The 16,798-nt window shown below is 38.7% G+C and overlaps 1 protein-coding gene across 4 annotated transcripts in view; it reads right to left on the reverse strand.

Annotated features, from left to right (window-relative positions):
• Nucleotides 1-16,798, reverse strand: part of LOC149257136 (DUF21 domain-containing protein At2g14520-like) — a 478,430-nt gene that overhangs the window by 201,463 nt on the left and 260,169 nt on the right. The window lies entirely within an intron of this gene.

The raw sequence follows: 16,798 nt of genomic DNA on the forward strand, positions 1-16,798 counted from the left end.
AAATGTAAAAGGCAAGCCATTGATAAGTGTTCTTGTTGTGTCTGTTGGTGGTGCCATTTTTCTAAATGCATATGATTACTCAGACAAGTTCAAGATCGCCATCAACATTGCAGAAGCATTACTTGAAACAATTAACCGTATTGGGCCATACAATGTCATCCAAGTCATCACTGATAATGCTCCTAATTGTAAGGCAGTGGGAGCAATTATTGAGGATAAATACCCCAACATATTTTGGTCTGGGTGTTTGGTTCACACATTGAACCTTCTGATGCATGATGTTGTCAAGAACAAAAATGCACAATACAAATGGATTGGTGATTTGTACAAGAGAGGCAAACAAATGATAAAATTTATTACAAATCTTAGCAATACCCATGGCCTTTTCCACAGTCACTCAAGATTGGAGTTGTTGAAGATTGCGAAGACCAGATTTGGTAGCTATTACCTCACCTTCAAGCGCCTTTTGAAGGTAAGAGAGTCATTGGCTAGCATGGTATCAAGTCCACATTGGCAGGTATTAAAGGAAAGGGCTACAAATGCAGCTGACAGGCGAGGTTTTGAACTGGTGGAGGAGGCCGCTCTTGATGATCAGTTTTGGTCAAGTGTGACGCAAGTATTGGATTTCACCAAGCCCATTTATCACATGATTCAGTTTGCAGATACAGATAAACCAATGATTGGCGAGGTGTATGAGCAGATGGATACCATGTAGGGGAAAATAAAAGAAATTGTTCATAACGGAGATCCCGATTTGTACAAACTGATTCATGATTGTGTGTGTGTACAGTGGAATAAACTTAATCTTCCACTACATTGCTTGGCGTATATCCTTACGCCAAAATACTACTCTACATCTTGGTTGGGCCAACCTGCACCAGGGGTTGGGATTAGGACCAAACCCCATTTAGACGCAAAGGTAACTAGAGGATATTTGGAAGCATTAGAAAAGTTGATACCTGACAGGGAGGAATGTGCAGTTGTGCGCCTTGAAATAGGCAGATACTTCAATGGCACTGGTTTGTTTGGTAACTTCCATGCAATGGAAGACAGAGACAAATTTGATTCTCTCACATGGTGGGAAACATATGGCGGCCAAGGACTTTTGCCAAAATTGGCAAAAAAAGTTCTATCACAGGTTGTAAATACTTCTTCTGTAGAGAGGTGTTGGAGCACCTACAGCTTCATACATAATGTGAAAAGAAACAGACTCAATGAAAACTGGGCAGAAAGCTAACTTGAGGTTGTTGAGTCATTACTATGATCGGGCTTATGAGGATCCCACATATAAAATTTGGGACAACCACCCAGAGGATGACAATTTGGAGGATGGCACTATACATCTTGAATAACTGGAAGAGGAACTTATAAGGGATGAAGATGAAGCAGCTGCAGCAGCCATGCCACCTCCACCATCCAGTAGCAGTGCTCGAGTTCTGAGTCTTGTTCCTTTGTTGTCGCCACCTCCATCTACACCCTCACCTGGAGGGCATGTGCCTTCTAGTTCTGGTCGTCGGTCTGTGCAGGAGACTCCTAGAAGACCACCACGACCTGCTCATACAAGAGACTCTCGTGGCAAGGGCCACATGTAGATTTACAGTTTACTCGTCTTTTCTAGTTTCTATTAGTTTTCATAACTGTTGAGTCTTGAGTCCTTAACTCTTGACTCTTGACTCTTTCATATCATAATGATATTTTTTGTAAACAATATATGACTGTGACAATAAAAGTTTGAAGTTTGAAGTTGCCAAGTTGGCAATTATAACTCATTGGTAATGATTGTGAATTATGAATATGATGCTTCGTGAAAGACTAAAGTTGTTTCATTTCATTTCATTATTCATATTTCATTTTATAACATTTCATTTCATGTTAATAGTTAGAACTTAGAACTTAGAAATATCTAAGATATTATTTCTTGTAATGGTTAAACTTAGCTTACAAGTATAACTTTCGTGATCAATGATGATAAATGTTATATATTGAATTTTCAATTTTGAAAGCTTGAAGTTGAAACTTTAAGATTGAATTTGATGAATCATGATTCACGAGACTCAATATGTTGCAATTGTAATATGTATGTTACTAACTTGTGGACATGGTTGATGAAGATTATAACCTCTAGACGATTGATGTGATATGGTTCAATGATCAATCTATGTTTTCTTATGTTTTTTATATCTAATTCATCATTCTACATGTTTTTGTTGACATATATGTATCAAAAATTAAAAAAAATTAAAAATATATATATCTTTAAAAAATCGCTTCGAGATTCGCTCCCAAACCAAGAGCTTCTGAAAATGTCGCTCCCGCTCCCAAGTAACATTGTTATGGCCAAAAGAAAGAACAGAACCATTATGGAAGTTGCCTGAGCCATGTTGCATGATCAAAGTTTGTTGAAGTTCCTTCTGGAGAAGCTACTAAAGTCTAATACAACAATATATGTTCAAAACAAGACTCTTCATCAAGCCCTAGGTGACAAGACTCCCAAAGTGTTTACAGGTGTGAAGCTTGATGTTTGACATCTGAGGATATTTGGCTACCTCGTGTACTTTCATGTGCTAAAGGACAAGAAGAACAAGTTGGAAGCTATGTTGCAAGAAACGCCTAAAATAGTGGCGTAACAGTATTGGGGATGGACCGAAACATTTAAATGTCGCCAATCGTACCGTACAGCATTTAGCGATTTTGAAACGTTGTCTGGTATGGCTGGCGGAGTTTCAGCCACATTTCAGGCGGCATAAAGGCGATTTTCATTCTTTTATCTTTTTCATCTAGCTCAATTGGTGAAAAAGGGTGTGGGCCCCATCTAACACCCAAATACACTAATACAACAATTGTTATGTAGTTGTTAACTAAATTTAATAAAAAAAATTACAAATGGAATTCTCTAGAAACCCGATGAGCCTCTTCTTTTCTTTAAAAAGGAACTTCATTCACTCATTTTTGACACATTGTTTGCAAGAGGAGCTTGATATAGCAGCAGCGAGGAGATTATTTGTGTTTTGGAGAGTGGTTAGCAATAGGGGGGGCATGGGCAGCAAGACGAAGGGTGTGGGCAGCAGCTAGTTGGGTGAGTTTTTCATTTTCTATTTTTGCAGCATTCATGGCTTCTCAAAGTTGTGTTTCAGGTGCCCCTAAATTGTGTGAGTTGTTCATTTTCCAATTTTTCAGCATTCATGGCTTCTCAAAGTTGTGTTTCAAGTGCCCCTAAATCCACTCAAGCAACCAGGTTATCCTCTATGGAAGTATGATACCAAAGTGAAGCAGATGGGTACCAGTGGTACATAGGAATGAAGGCGCAATTTATGCAAAAATGAAAAGACCTTCAAGGGCTCTTACACAAGAGTGAAGGCTCACATTATGCATGAAGAGATAAAGGGTATTGATGTGTGTGCACATACCACAAATCCATAGGTGAGGGCTAAATTCAAGAAAGAGAGCGATGATGCTCAAAGGTTGAAGGAGCAAAGAAGCAAAGTCGGCATGGGAACTACCAATCCTCACATGTCTCATAGCAATGAGCCAAGGATTGTTCAGGAAGCAAGAAAGAGGAGCACACTAGAAGTAGAAGCATAGTTCTCAAAGCCATCATCTACAACTCAAGAGAGTGGATTATTGAAAATTCTTGATAGTCAAGGGAGAGAAGAAGTTGACTCAAGAGTGCTAAGCGTCATCTTTGCCTGGCATCCCTTTTAATGTGGTTTGATCCACATATTGGCAAGATTTCGTGCCAGCGATTAACAAAGCCCCTCAAGGTTACTACAAGGGGCCAAACTAGGGTTGCGAGGAAGCCCCCCCCTCATGTCCCAACTCCCAATTTGCGCTCTGGGCAAGAGCTAGTCTGAAGCACGCTCCCGAAGGGAGATTAATTTCGGGACAGCGCTCCTAACTAAAGAAAAACACTCCTAGTTTTTTCGGTAGCATTTATGGGAGCGGTCAGGAGCATTCGCTCCTTGACCACTCCCATATGCTCCGAGAGTGTTTTTACAGAGGAGGGAGCGGTCGGGGGGCGATCACTCCTGACCGCTCCCCCCTCTAAAAAACACTCCCGTCCAAAAAATATGCGCAACCGAGAGGGAGGGCAACGACTAGTGACGGAGGAGGAGAGAGGAAAGGAAGGGGGGAAATCATAAATAGACCCTCCCCCCTCCCCATTATTCACTTCATCCACTGAGAGCAAGAGGAGCAAGAGAGAGTTTAGAGCTTGGAGAGAGGAGCTTGAGGAGCTTGCAAGGGGAGATTGGAGCTTGGGATTGAAGGCCAAAGAGGTAGGATCTACACTCTAATCTAGCATTTTTTTTTTATGTTCATTGCTAAATAAATAAATCCTATGTTTCCCGTTCCCATTCCTCCATTTTTTGCAGACTCAAAACTTCAAAGTTCAGACATCATGGTTATATGGCTTGACATTTTTTTCTTCTTGGTTCCTTTTTCGGTTATTGTGGTGTTGGAGAGTAGAAGGAGGGTTGATCAAGAAGAGGATGAAGAAGTGGGTTATAGTGGATTTGATGAAAACCCCATTGAGGAGTACCTTGGTGAGGAGGAAGAGAGTGAACATGATTCAGCCCAAAAAACTAAACAAGACCAAACCCCATTGTGAAAATATGTTTCTAGGCTTGAAGGAGGGAAAGGAGGTGGAACCACTAAATTTGAGTGCCCCCATTGCAACAAAACTTACACGGGTTCATACACCCATGCCAGAAGGCACCTTTATGGGAAAATGTCATGGGATGAAAATAAACCAATAGGAATCAAAACTTGTGCAAGTGTGTCAGCAACAGATAGAGCCAAATACATAAGGGAAGAGGAGGAAGCCCAATAAAAATCTAAACAATCAAACGGTTTCTTTGAACATAGCTCACAATCACATCAACATGCACAAAGAACTCCTTCAACATCCTCCCATGGTAGTGGATATGGAGGCACAGGACCAAACAACTCTTTAAGGCATAAAACCATATCAAATTTCCTTGATGAAGGGTCTAGGAATGATGTGGATTCAAAATTTTACATGTTTCTCTATGCATTTGGAATACCATTCAATGTTCTTCGCTCACCTTATTGGCATGGAATGGTTTCTGCCATAAATGATGCCCCTAAACGATACAAGAGCCCTAGGTATGACAAGGCTAGAACTGTTGGACTTGATCATGAAAAAGCAAAATATCACATTCTTTGAGTAGAATGACAAATTATTGGACTGAACATGGGGTGTCCATTGTATCTAATAGAAGGAAAAATGTAAAGGGTAAGCCATTGATAAATGTTCTTGTTGTGTCTGTTACTGGTGCCATCTTTCTTTCAACGTATGATTAATCAGAGAAGTTCAAGATCGGCATCAACATTGCAGAACCATTACTTGAAACAATTGAATATATTGGGCCATAAAATGTCATCCAAGTCATCACTGATAACGCTGCTAATTGTAAGGCAGCGGGAGCAATTATTCAGGATAAATACCCCAACATATTTTGGTTTGGAATCTGGATGTTTGGTTCACACAATGAACCTTTTGATGCATGATATTATTAAGAACAAAAATCAACAATACAAATGGATTGGTGATTTGTACAAGAGAGGCAAACAAATGATAAAATTTATTACAAATCATAGCAATGCCCACGGGCTTTTCCGCAATCACTCAAGATTGGAGTTGTTGAAGATTTCGAAGACTAGATTTGCTAGCTATTACCTCACCTTCAGGCATCTTTTGAAGGTAAGAGAGTCATTGGCTAGCATGGTATCAATTCCACGCTGGCAGGTATTAAAGGAAAGGGCTACAAATGCCACTGACAAGCAAGGTTTTGAACAGGTGGAGGAGACCACTCTTGATGGTCTATTTTGGGCACGTGATGCAAGTATTGGAATTCACCAAGCCCATTTATAACATGATTAGTTTTGCCAATACAGATAAACCAGTGATTGGGGAGGTGTATGAACAGATGGATAGCATGTTGGGGCAAATAAAAGATATTGTTCAAAAAGATGATCCCAACTTGTATACACTAATTCACAATTGTGTGTGTACATGGTGGAATAAACTTAATGTTCCACTACATGCCTTGGCGTATATCCTTATGCCAAAATACTACTCTCTATCTTGGTTGGGCCAACCTACACCTGAGAGTGGGGTTAAGGTCAAACCCCATACAAATCTAAAGGTATCTACAAGATATATGCAAGCATTAGACAAGATGGTACATGACAGGGAGGAGTGTGCTAATCTACGTCTTGAATTAGGCAAATACTTCAGTTGCACTGGTTTGTTTGGTTCTTTGCATGCAATGGAAGATAGAGACAGATTTGATGCTCTCACATGGTGGGAAGCATATGGCGGCATGGGACTTTTGCCAAAATTGGCAAAAAAAGTTCTCTCACAAGTTGTAAATACTTCTTTTGCAGAGAGGTGTTGGAGGACTTACAGCTTCATACATAATGTGAGAAGAAACAGACTCAATGAAAACTGAGCAGAAAGCTTGGTTTATGTGCACTACAACTTGAGGTTGTTGAGTCATTATTGTGATCGGGCTTATGAGGATCCAACATATAAAATTTGGGACAACCACCCAGAGGACGATAATTTGGAGGATGGCACTATACATCTTGAAGAACTGGAAGCAGAACTTATGAGAGATGAAGATGAAGCAACAACAACCATGCCACCCCCACCATCTAGTAGAAGTGCCAGTGCTCGAGTTCCAAGTCTTGTTCCTTTGTTGTTGCCGCCTTCATGTACATCCTCACGTGGAGGGCATGTGCCTTCTGGTTCTGCTTGTCGGACTGCAAGGGAGGAAACTCCTGGAAGACCACCACGACCTGCTCAGAAATTAGACATTTCTCGTGGCGGCAAGAGGAAGTTGTAGATGATAGATTTACTTGCCTTTTCTAGTTTCTAGTAGTTTTAATAATTGTTGACTCTTTCATATTTATTATGATATTTTTTGTAAACAATATATGACAATTTAAGTTTGAAGTTTGAAGTTGACAATTATAACTCAATGGTAATGAACTATGAATATGATGCTTTGTGAAAGTTGAAAGTTGTTTCATTTCATGTTAAATATTTTTTGTTGTAATGGTTACACTTAGCTTACAAGTACAACTTTGGTGATCAATTATGATAAATGTTATATATTGAATTTTGAAAGCTTGAAACTTTAAGATTGATGAATCATGAGACTCAATATGTTGTATGTTACTAACTTGTGGACATGGTTGATGAAAATTATAACTTCTAGATGATTGTTATTCTATGGTTCAATCTATGTTTTTTATGCTTTTTATATTTAATTCATCATTCTACATGCTTTTGTTGACATATATGCATCAAAATACAAAAAATATATATATTATATAAAAAACGCTCCCGAAATCGCTCCCAAACCGGGAGCTTCTGAAAATGTCACTCCCGCTCCCACTCCCAAGTAACCTTGAGCCAAACTATGAAAAAGTCGGAACAATTTTGTTGAAGAAAGAAAGGCAACTTCTTGATGATGTTTTGAAACCAATTCGTAACTCAAGGGGTAGTACAGGGCTTTCCATTATCTCAGATGATTGCACTGAGACAAGACGCAGGCCTTTGATTAATGTCATTGCATCTTCACCAAAAGGAGCCATGTTCATCAAAGCAGAAGATTGTTCGGGTGATATAAAGAATAGTAAGTTCATTGTTGATATTTTAATTTCTCCTATTGAACAAGGCCAGAAAATGTGGTGCAAGTTATCACAGGTAATGCACCTGTTAGCAAATATGCGTAGGAATTTACAGGGTAAGTTCCTTAGATAGAACACCAAAGGACACCGCTCACAAACAGATCACAGATCAGTACACCAGTATTCTTGACGTGGTTAAAACCCTCAAAGAAGGAAACAGTCCACGGCCTGAGCCAAGGCGGCCACTTCAGACAATTTATTAATAAAAGAAAGAAAAATTATATAAGCTTCTCTCATGAATGGTCACCCTACAAATGACCCTCCATGCTCTTTAAATAGAGATCATGGACCAATCGAGTGTTAAGATATGGATTGTTAGTAATACCGAGGAGAGAATGAACCGTCGGATCACGTCATGTCTAGAACATAGCATGACCGTCGAATTGTAAGTTACAAAAGTACATAGTAAAGAAACACACTTTACCTAACTCTACACTAGACCAAGTATATAACTATTTGCTATGTGTCGGAATATCCTAACATCCCCCCTTAAGAACAACTTGGGATAGGATTGAAGGATGTACAAATATGACACAATAGGAGAAGGAAGGAAGGATTAGAGCCTATCCCCACTTAGTGACAACTTCCTGAACTCCAACCATAAATCGAAGTTTAATAAACTTCACCTTTGTGACAGCCTTTGTAAAGATGTCTGCAACTTGATCATCAGTTGAACAATATTGCACTTCAAGAACATGGTCATGAATGAGCTTTCTGATGAAGTGCATGTGTAGTTCAATGTGTTTGTTGCGCTGATGTTGGACTAAATCTTTGCATAGTTGAATGGCACTTTGATTATGACACCAAAATGTAGTCAGATGCTGCTAATGAAAGCCAAACTCTAACAGAATCTGATGAAGCCACAAGGCTTCCTTACTAGCTTCTACGGCGCCACGATACTCTGCTTCTGCTGAAGAAAGAGAAATGGCACTTTGTTTCTTGCAAGCCCATGTAATAGGTCCAGAACCAAGAGTGAAGATGTAACCAACAGTAGACTTCCGATCATCAGGGTCCTTAGCCCAATCGGAATCAGTGAAACCAACCAATGGAGGAGATGCTTCTCAACAGGGGAGAAGGTTTCAGTATAGTCAATGCCTTCAACTTGTGAAAAACCCTTAGCAACAAGACGAGCTTTATGTTTATCAACTTTTCCATCTGGTCCATACTTGGTTCTGTAAATCCATTTGCATCTAACAAGTTTTCGTCCCTTTGGAAGAGGAACAAGATCCCATGTATCATTTGCCAATAATGAACGATATTCTTCATTTATAGTAGCGTCCCAATCTGGATGGCCTGAAGCTTCTGCAAAGGTGTCAGGATCATAATTCGCTAAAGCTTTAGCCAGTAAAGAAGAGGCTCTATCGAACTGAGAACATGTACGTCGTTGATCTATAGGATCACCTGCAAGAGCACATGCCGCATCCCGAGTAGCATGGACCCATTTTGGAAGCTAAGGAGTTGAAGGAGGATCCTGAGAAGGTGGGGGAGCATTGTCATCCTCGCTGTCATCATTTGAAGAAGAAATATTTTCAGAAATAGAAGGGATAGAGAGAGGTGGCACATCCGTCGAACTAGGCTCGTAGGCCGATATATTTTCAGCAAACTTTACATCTCTTATAATGATAACATTTTTGGACTTAAGTGAAATAAGTCTATATCCCTTGACATCTTCAGAATATCCAACAAAAATACATTTTTCACTCTTAGGTTCTAAAGCTTTATGTTTCTCATCTGGAATATGGGCCCATGCTTCACTTCCAAAAACACGAAAGTGACTTACATCTAGTTTAATTGAGCTCCATGCTTCTTTAGAGCGATATTCTTTAAAACCTTAGTAGGAGTGTGATTTACTATGTAATTTGCACAGTTAATTGCTTCGGCCCAAAAATTAAGACTAAGTCCTTTAGATTAAAGCATACAATTAGCCATTTCCTTTAAGGTGCGATTCTTCCTTTCAACTACACCATTTTGTTGTGGAGTATATGGAACAGTTTGTTCCATGCTCAGTGCAAAAGTTGATGAATTTGTTGTTAACATATTCTCCGCCATTATCAGATCTTAGCTTAAGAATTTGATGTACAGATTGTTTTTCAACAAAGGCCTTAAAGGCCAAGAACATGTTAAATACTTCACTCTTGAGTTTTAATAGGTATACCCAAGTGCATCTGGAGAAATCATCAATGAAAGTTAAGAAATACTTGTAGCCAAAGAATCAAACAACTAGAAGTGGACCACATAAATCACTATGCACAAGCTGTAAAGGGATTGAAGCGTGCCAAGAGGCACATTTTTCAAAACTATCTCAATGATGTTTTCCGAGTACACATCTGGAACAAACACCATCTCTACAAGATACCATAAGAAGACCTGTCAACATATTTTTCTTACATAGATTTTGAAGGGAGCGATAATCTAAGTGACCAAATCGCTCATGCCAAAGTTTGCTCACTTCATCATTATGAGCAACAAATACCGAGGGAAAAGTTGATGACCCAAAGTTGTTAACTTATACAACTTTGTAGAATCATCAGCAATGCCAGTGGTTAAAATCTGTCTAGGATCTCTTAGGTCCTTAATTACAACATCATGAGGTGAAAATTCAACGATTTTACCTTTACCTAAATGAGTTATCTGATATACAAATAGAAGGTTGCAGGATAAGGTTGGAACACATAATACATCATTAAATTGACCATTGTCTAGATGAATAGTTCCAGTCCCTACAACAACAAGAGATCTATCATCACCAACATATATATTTTTGGTGTTACAATCATTTAAGGAAGAAAGCATGGCTTTGTTTTTGGCCATGTAATAAGAAGCTCCAGAATCAATGAGCCACTCATGAAAATGAGAAGAAGAAGATACATTTAGTGCATAACCAGACTCAGATGCTTGACAACCACATGCAGAAAGTGATATTCCTGAAGATGAAGTTGAAGTTGAAGAGTGCTCCAAATGGATATTATGCTTCTTCATTGTTGCTTCCAAGGCTTACATCTTCTTAAAGCATTTGGATTCTAATTGGCCATTTCGATTACAAAAGTGGCAATGTCTATCAGTCTTCTTCCCTTTGTTTTTATTTGCCTTATCATTTTGTTGAAATGATTTTTCATTTTGAGGCTGAAATTGCTTAGGACCCTTGTTGGGTTTAGGACCATTCTTTTTAGGATATTGCTTCTTAGGATTCTTTGAATTTGGTTGTTGTTGGGCGGCTAAGGCTTTCTTAGAAGACTTTCCAAGATTAAAAAGACCAAGATGTAAGAGTTTTTCTTGTTCTCTTATTAAATAATCACAAAAGACATCAAAAAAGAGGGACTTGTAGTCTTGTCCTTAAGAAATAAAGGCTTTTCTAGTAGAATGGAAGGTGGAAACAAACACATAGTAGGCTAGTCCCAACTTATAGTAAGAATGGAATAGATAAGGCTACCATCTTCTTTCTTAACATTAACACCTTCCAAGAGAAGTCTAAGGGTCTTGAACTTGGACAAAAAATCTTCAATGGAAGAAAAATTATTCGGGTCCAACGTAAGCAACTCATTTTCGAGTTGATGGGCTCTAATTTCATTTTTAATTTCAAAAACTTTAGTAAGTCGTTTCATTGCTTCATTACGGGTATCAAGTTCTGCGATATGGAATCTAAGGTCTGGAGAAATAGACATCAATATCAACCCACATGTTTGATCTTGCCTATTTTCCCATTTGGTTGTCTTATCTTCATCTTTAGGTTTAGTTTCTTGGCCTAAGGCTATTCTGTAGAAACCTTTACTTCTAAGTAAATCCACAATGTAGGACCACCATTGGAAGTAGTTGGTGCTATCAAGAATAACTTGTCATGAACTTTCCATTTTAACAGAAACTGAAGCAGTAGATGCTGAAACTAAGTGTTCGAATGGAAAGATCTCAAAAAATTAGGCTGATTAAAAAAAACGGCTCTGAAGACGGTTTCTGAATGAAGAAGTTATCGTTTTTTGAAAAAAGTTGTTGAAGATGCCGACAAAGTGCGTGAATGTGCGGAAGTGAATGATAATGTTATATTTAAACCCCCCCCCCCCCAACCGCCCCTCCAAACTTAATCTAATTAGCTCACTTCAAAAAAATATTTTATGTGACCCACTTTTATAAATAAGTGAAAATCACTATTACAATGGTACTTTATGAGCTACTCACTAAATTGTAACTTAAATCAAAAATAAAGAGACTTTAGAATTATAAGTGACTCACTTTTTAGAATGGGTGAGAACACTTTTACATAAAGTAACTTTAAAACATAAGTTACATGTGTTTTTTGAAAAAGTAACTCAACAAAAAGAAAGACTTGAACCCAAGACCTCTATTCTCATAAAGTAACTTTGGACCAAGTGAGCTAGTTTAAAAAGTTAGTAAATTTTGGAAAAAAGGAAGAGGTTTTTTCTTTTTTTAGTCACTGAAGCTTTGGGGTGTGTGCTTACTTGAAAAACCTCTTTTTTCCTACAAAAAAAAAAACCACACAACCCAACACAGACATGCAAAAAACAACAAACCTTATGGCTTGAAGTTAGCTTTCGTTCACCAGAAGACTATCTTTTTCTCAATGTTTCTGATTTTCCGAGATCACACTAAGGCACGGCGGAAAAGAGCATACGCATGAAAAAAAAAATCATTTTTGTATCTGATTTGCCCAGATCGCACAGAGTCACGAGGCAAAGAGCATACGCAGAAATGAAAGGTATAGATCCAGTAATCAAAAACAAAGAGCTAAATAAACTGAAATAAACAGAGAGATGAATAACTAAAACTGCAAATAAAGACTATATACCTCCAGATCTTAAAATTGACGTAACTAGGGCTACCGGAAACCTTTTCGCATGAAACAAAAGGGTTCCTCACTGAAACAAATGCTCCTAACACAATAGAGCAATCTTCTCGGCTCGAAAGCAGTCAGAAATAGTAGATTTATGAAACGACAGTCGGATGCAGTTGTACCGGCTTCAAATTTGGATCACCAACAGATGCAACCCTCAAATAGCTCCGATACCATGTAGGAATTTACAAGGTAAGTTCCTTAGATAGAACACCAAAGGACACCGCTCACAAACATATTACAGATCAATACACCAGTATTCTTGACGTGGTTAAAACCCTAAAAGAGGGAAACACTCCACGGCCTGAGCCAACGCGACCACTTTAGACAATTTATTAATAAAAGAAAGAAAATTTATATATAAGCTTCTCTCATGAACGGTCACCCTACAAATGACCCTCCATGCTCTTTAAATAGAGATCATGGACCAATCGAGTGTTAAGCCACGAATCAAGTGTCGGTAATACCGAGGAGAGAATGAACTGTCGGATCACTTCATGTCTAGAACATATCGTGACCGTCGGATTGTAAGTTACAAAAGCACATAGTAAAGAAACACACTTTACCTAACTCTACACTAGACCAAGTTATACTTAACTATTTCGTATGTGTCGAAATATCCTAACAATATGCAGGCTTAATTGTTGAGAGTAGATACAATCACATATTTTGGAATCCTTGCATTGTCCACAATTTGAATTTGATTTTAGAAGGGATTGAGGCAAAAACAAAATGGATTAAGAAGGTCACAGGGCAAGCTAGGGAGATCATAAAATTCATCACCAACCACCACAAATCTCAAGCAATATATCAAGAATACTCCAAATTGGAGTTGTTGAAAGTTGTTGAGATAAGGTATGCCTCAAACTTCATCATGTTGCATCACGTTGTTGAAGTAAAAAATGCATTAATGAGTAAGGTGTGTGAAAATTTCTAAAATGGAAATCCTACAGCAATGATTAATATGACTTCTTCTACTTATTACTTCAGAGATAAGTTATCTACTGTGTTCTTACGGCAAATATCGAAACATATTCTACTACAGCCTTCACAATTAAAAGATTGCAAAAATTAAATCTAAGTAAAATGCCAGCACATATACAAACATAATGACACGGTTATTTTTGGACAATTGTCCCCGAAAAAACCCAATGTGGGAAAATTGGTGCAGCAGATGAGGGTTTTATTATCAGCAAAAATCAACATGTAAAAAATTTCACCTAGCAGTATAGAACTGAGAAATATTTATAGACGCTCCTGAACAAGTGTCTAACCCGAGAGAGAGGTTCCTTGACCCTCTGCATCTCTCTGGCTTGCCCAGCATCAATTTCTCCAGCCTGCGCACTCAGGTCAACACTGTTCCTTTTGTTGCTCTGTGTCTTCGTCCATGTCTCCCTGACTGATGATGAACCCTCTCTGTCTCTCCTCCACCTGCAACTCTCCCTTTGAATCGATTTTCTCTTGCCGAACTTCGACTAGCGAGAAAATCGATTTCTCTTGGGCAACTGAGTAACTGCCCCCTTCTTATATCTTCATGTTGAGCAATCAACGGCCTAGATTAAAACATAATCAAAGGCTCAGGTAGTTTTGACTTGATCCATGGATTTTTCTAGAAGTTTCGCCCCTGAATAGATTAATACCCATTAATATTTTAATTTTCCTAGGTTTAGACTTAGGAACCTCATTAAAAATATTAATTATTTTAATAAAATCACTTATGGGTGGAATTTCCCAAAACATTTTCCGAGTTCTTTGGAATACGTGTGCCCAAGCCTCCCTACAAAATTTGAGGCTTAGATCAAATCCGATGCTACCCCAAATCAACATGGTGGTGGGTCCAACTTGGGCTGAGTGGAGACAGACATATTCAGAGAAGGGAAGTATGGTGACGAGGGTGTTGGTTGATGAAGATTTTTTAGCAATATTGATTTCTTGCTCAAGTTAACATCACCTGCATTTAATCTTCTCCGAAATGCTGACACAGAGAAATCTTCAATAGGAGAGCTTTATGACAGCATGGATACCATGGTTGAAAAAACTGTGGAAATTATTACACGAGAGGATACCACTCTTCTTTTTGTGGATTTTGATTTTGCCGAACAAGTGAGGTCCATTATTGTTACCAGGTGGAATTGCTTCAACACTGCATTGCACACTTTGGCACATGCTTGGAATCCAAAATTTTATGATGAAGAATTCATTGTTGAAAGCAATGGGAAGAGGAAGGCTCCACATAAGGACAAGGAGGTGGCCAATGGAGTGAAGAAAGCCTTTCATAGGTTGTTTCCAGCATCTTTACAAACTGATGTAAGGCAATAATTTGCTTGTTTTGCTTTTGAATTAGAGGATTTTGCAGACATATCAGCTTTGGATGAAAGGAGGACCATGGACCCAGTTAAGTGGTGGACTTGTCATAGGGCAAGTCGTGCTCATTTGCAAAGTCTTACCACTCGTATTCTATCACAAGTGGCAAGCTCTTCATCAGCAGACAGAATTGGAGCACCTATAGTTTCATTCATAGTGTGAAGCACACCAAGTTGGGATTGCAGAAGGCAGAGGACCTTGTATATGTGCATTCAAACCTACGCCTTGTGTCTCATAGGGGGTGAAGAATATACAAGTCGGCCTCATAAATATTGGGATGTGGGTGCAAAATGTCCAGATTTAGAGCTCCCTCTTTCTTCTCTTGATATTTGTGCCAGTGGTGATGCAAGTGCAACTGGAAGTACTAGCAGAGTTGCATCTTCTACTGAACGAGCATCTTGTTCTATCTATGTTGATGAGGATGAGGAGTATTATTAGTAGTGATATGTTAATGTAGCCATAATTGTCGCTAGCTCATGTTTTATTTCAATTTTAGCATATATGTCATATAGCCTCACTTGTAAAGGATGATTTTGGAGTTTTGGATGTAAAGCCTCATCTATAAAGGCTAATTTTGGATATTTACATCATGTAATCATCTGTTGGAGTTAATATAAATTTGGATTTCCTTCTAAAATGTCATTTATATGTCTCATTCTTTCTTTTCTTGCAAAATAATGTGTTCTTTAATATTGACTATATATATATATATATATATATGATGTTTCGGTCGCATTTCCATTTTCTAGGTTCGCATTTCGTGTCCTCCCTGTTTCATAAACTTATAGACATTTCAGCGTTTTGTGCAACGTAGGTTGGAAACCAATGGAAAGAAAGGTACTTTTGTTGGATAGTGTGAAAATTCTAAGGCCTTTAGAATATATGTGTCTGGTCAAAGGAAAATTGAGTTTACACGGATGTAATACTAACCTTGGAATAGCAAGGGGCCTTCCTCTACCTCCTTCTATTGAGAAGAAGGACGATGACATGGACCTACTAAAAGGTCCTTCTGTGCTGGAATCTGACAAGGATATTGTTGATGATCCCATGTAACCTATGGACCCCTACGATCCTCCTCCATGTGATCCCAGAGAACCTCCAAGAGTAAGGTGGGGAGATTTCGTATTGTAGTCCAAGATAACTACAGAGATTGTGCAAGATCCTTGACGAGTCCACCTCATGGGTTATTACCTAGCTACGAGTGCCCACAATATTCAGTAGTGGGATGTATCAGTCGCAGTTGATGCAGTCATTACCAAAGTGATAGTTGCAGACTAGTAGCAGTCAGATGTTGAGGATCTCAGTGCCATGTTTACAGCAGAGCAGGTGACTCAATGCAAAGTTGGCAACAGCACAAATTCTTCAATGACAGTGCATATGCTAGTAGTCATCAGGACTCGGGAGACAGATGCATCATACTGAACACAATTCATTCAATATTTTGGATGCTTTTCAGTTGCAGATGTTGTAGTTGCAGCAGCAACAGATGAGAGGCAATTGCAGTGCAGATGTAGTGTTGGCACTGGGCAGCAATACAGAAGGGTCGATAATAGCATGATGCAACATTAGAGTTATGCAGTGGTTAGTGGGTAGTGGCAGCCAGTCACAGTAGTTAGACATCAGCAACGTGACAAGAAGTGATACATAGACAAGGTGTTTTGGCAAAATGTGCAGCACTAGAACACATTCCTCGCTAAGGAGGAGTGTTAATTTTTGTAGCATCGAATGTGTTCTAGCCAGGATATTGGTGAAGGGGCTAGAATACAAGAGATCTCCAAAACCCAGAAATCATTTCTGGAAATCCCGCCTAGAAATGTCTCAATTAGATTATTAACCATTCTTTTAAATATTTCCTAAGTCTAAAATTAGGGA

The sequence above is a fragment of the Pinus tabuliformis genome, chromosome 6, assembly GCF_031772625.1.
Source record: "Pinus tabuliformis cultivar Carrire ecotype Pingquan chromosome 6, CPIR1, whole genome shotgun sequence".
Classification (NCBI taxonomy): Eukaryota; Viridiplantae; Streptophyta; class Pinopsida; order Pinales; family Pinaceae; genus Pinus; species Pinus tabuliformis.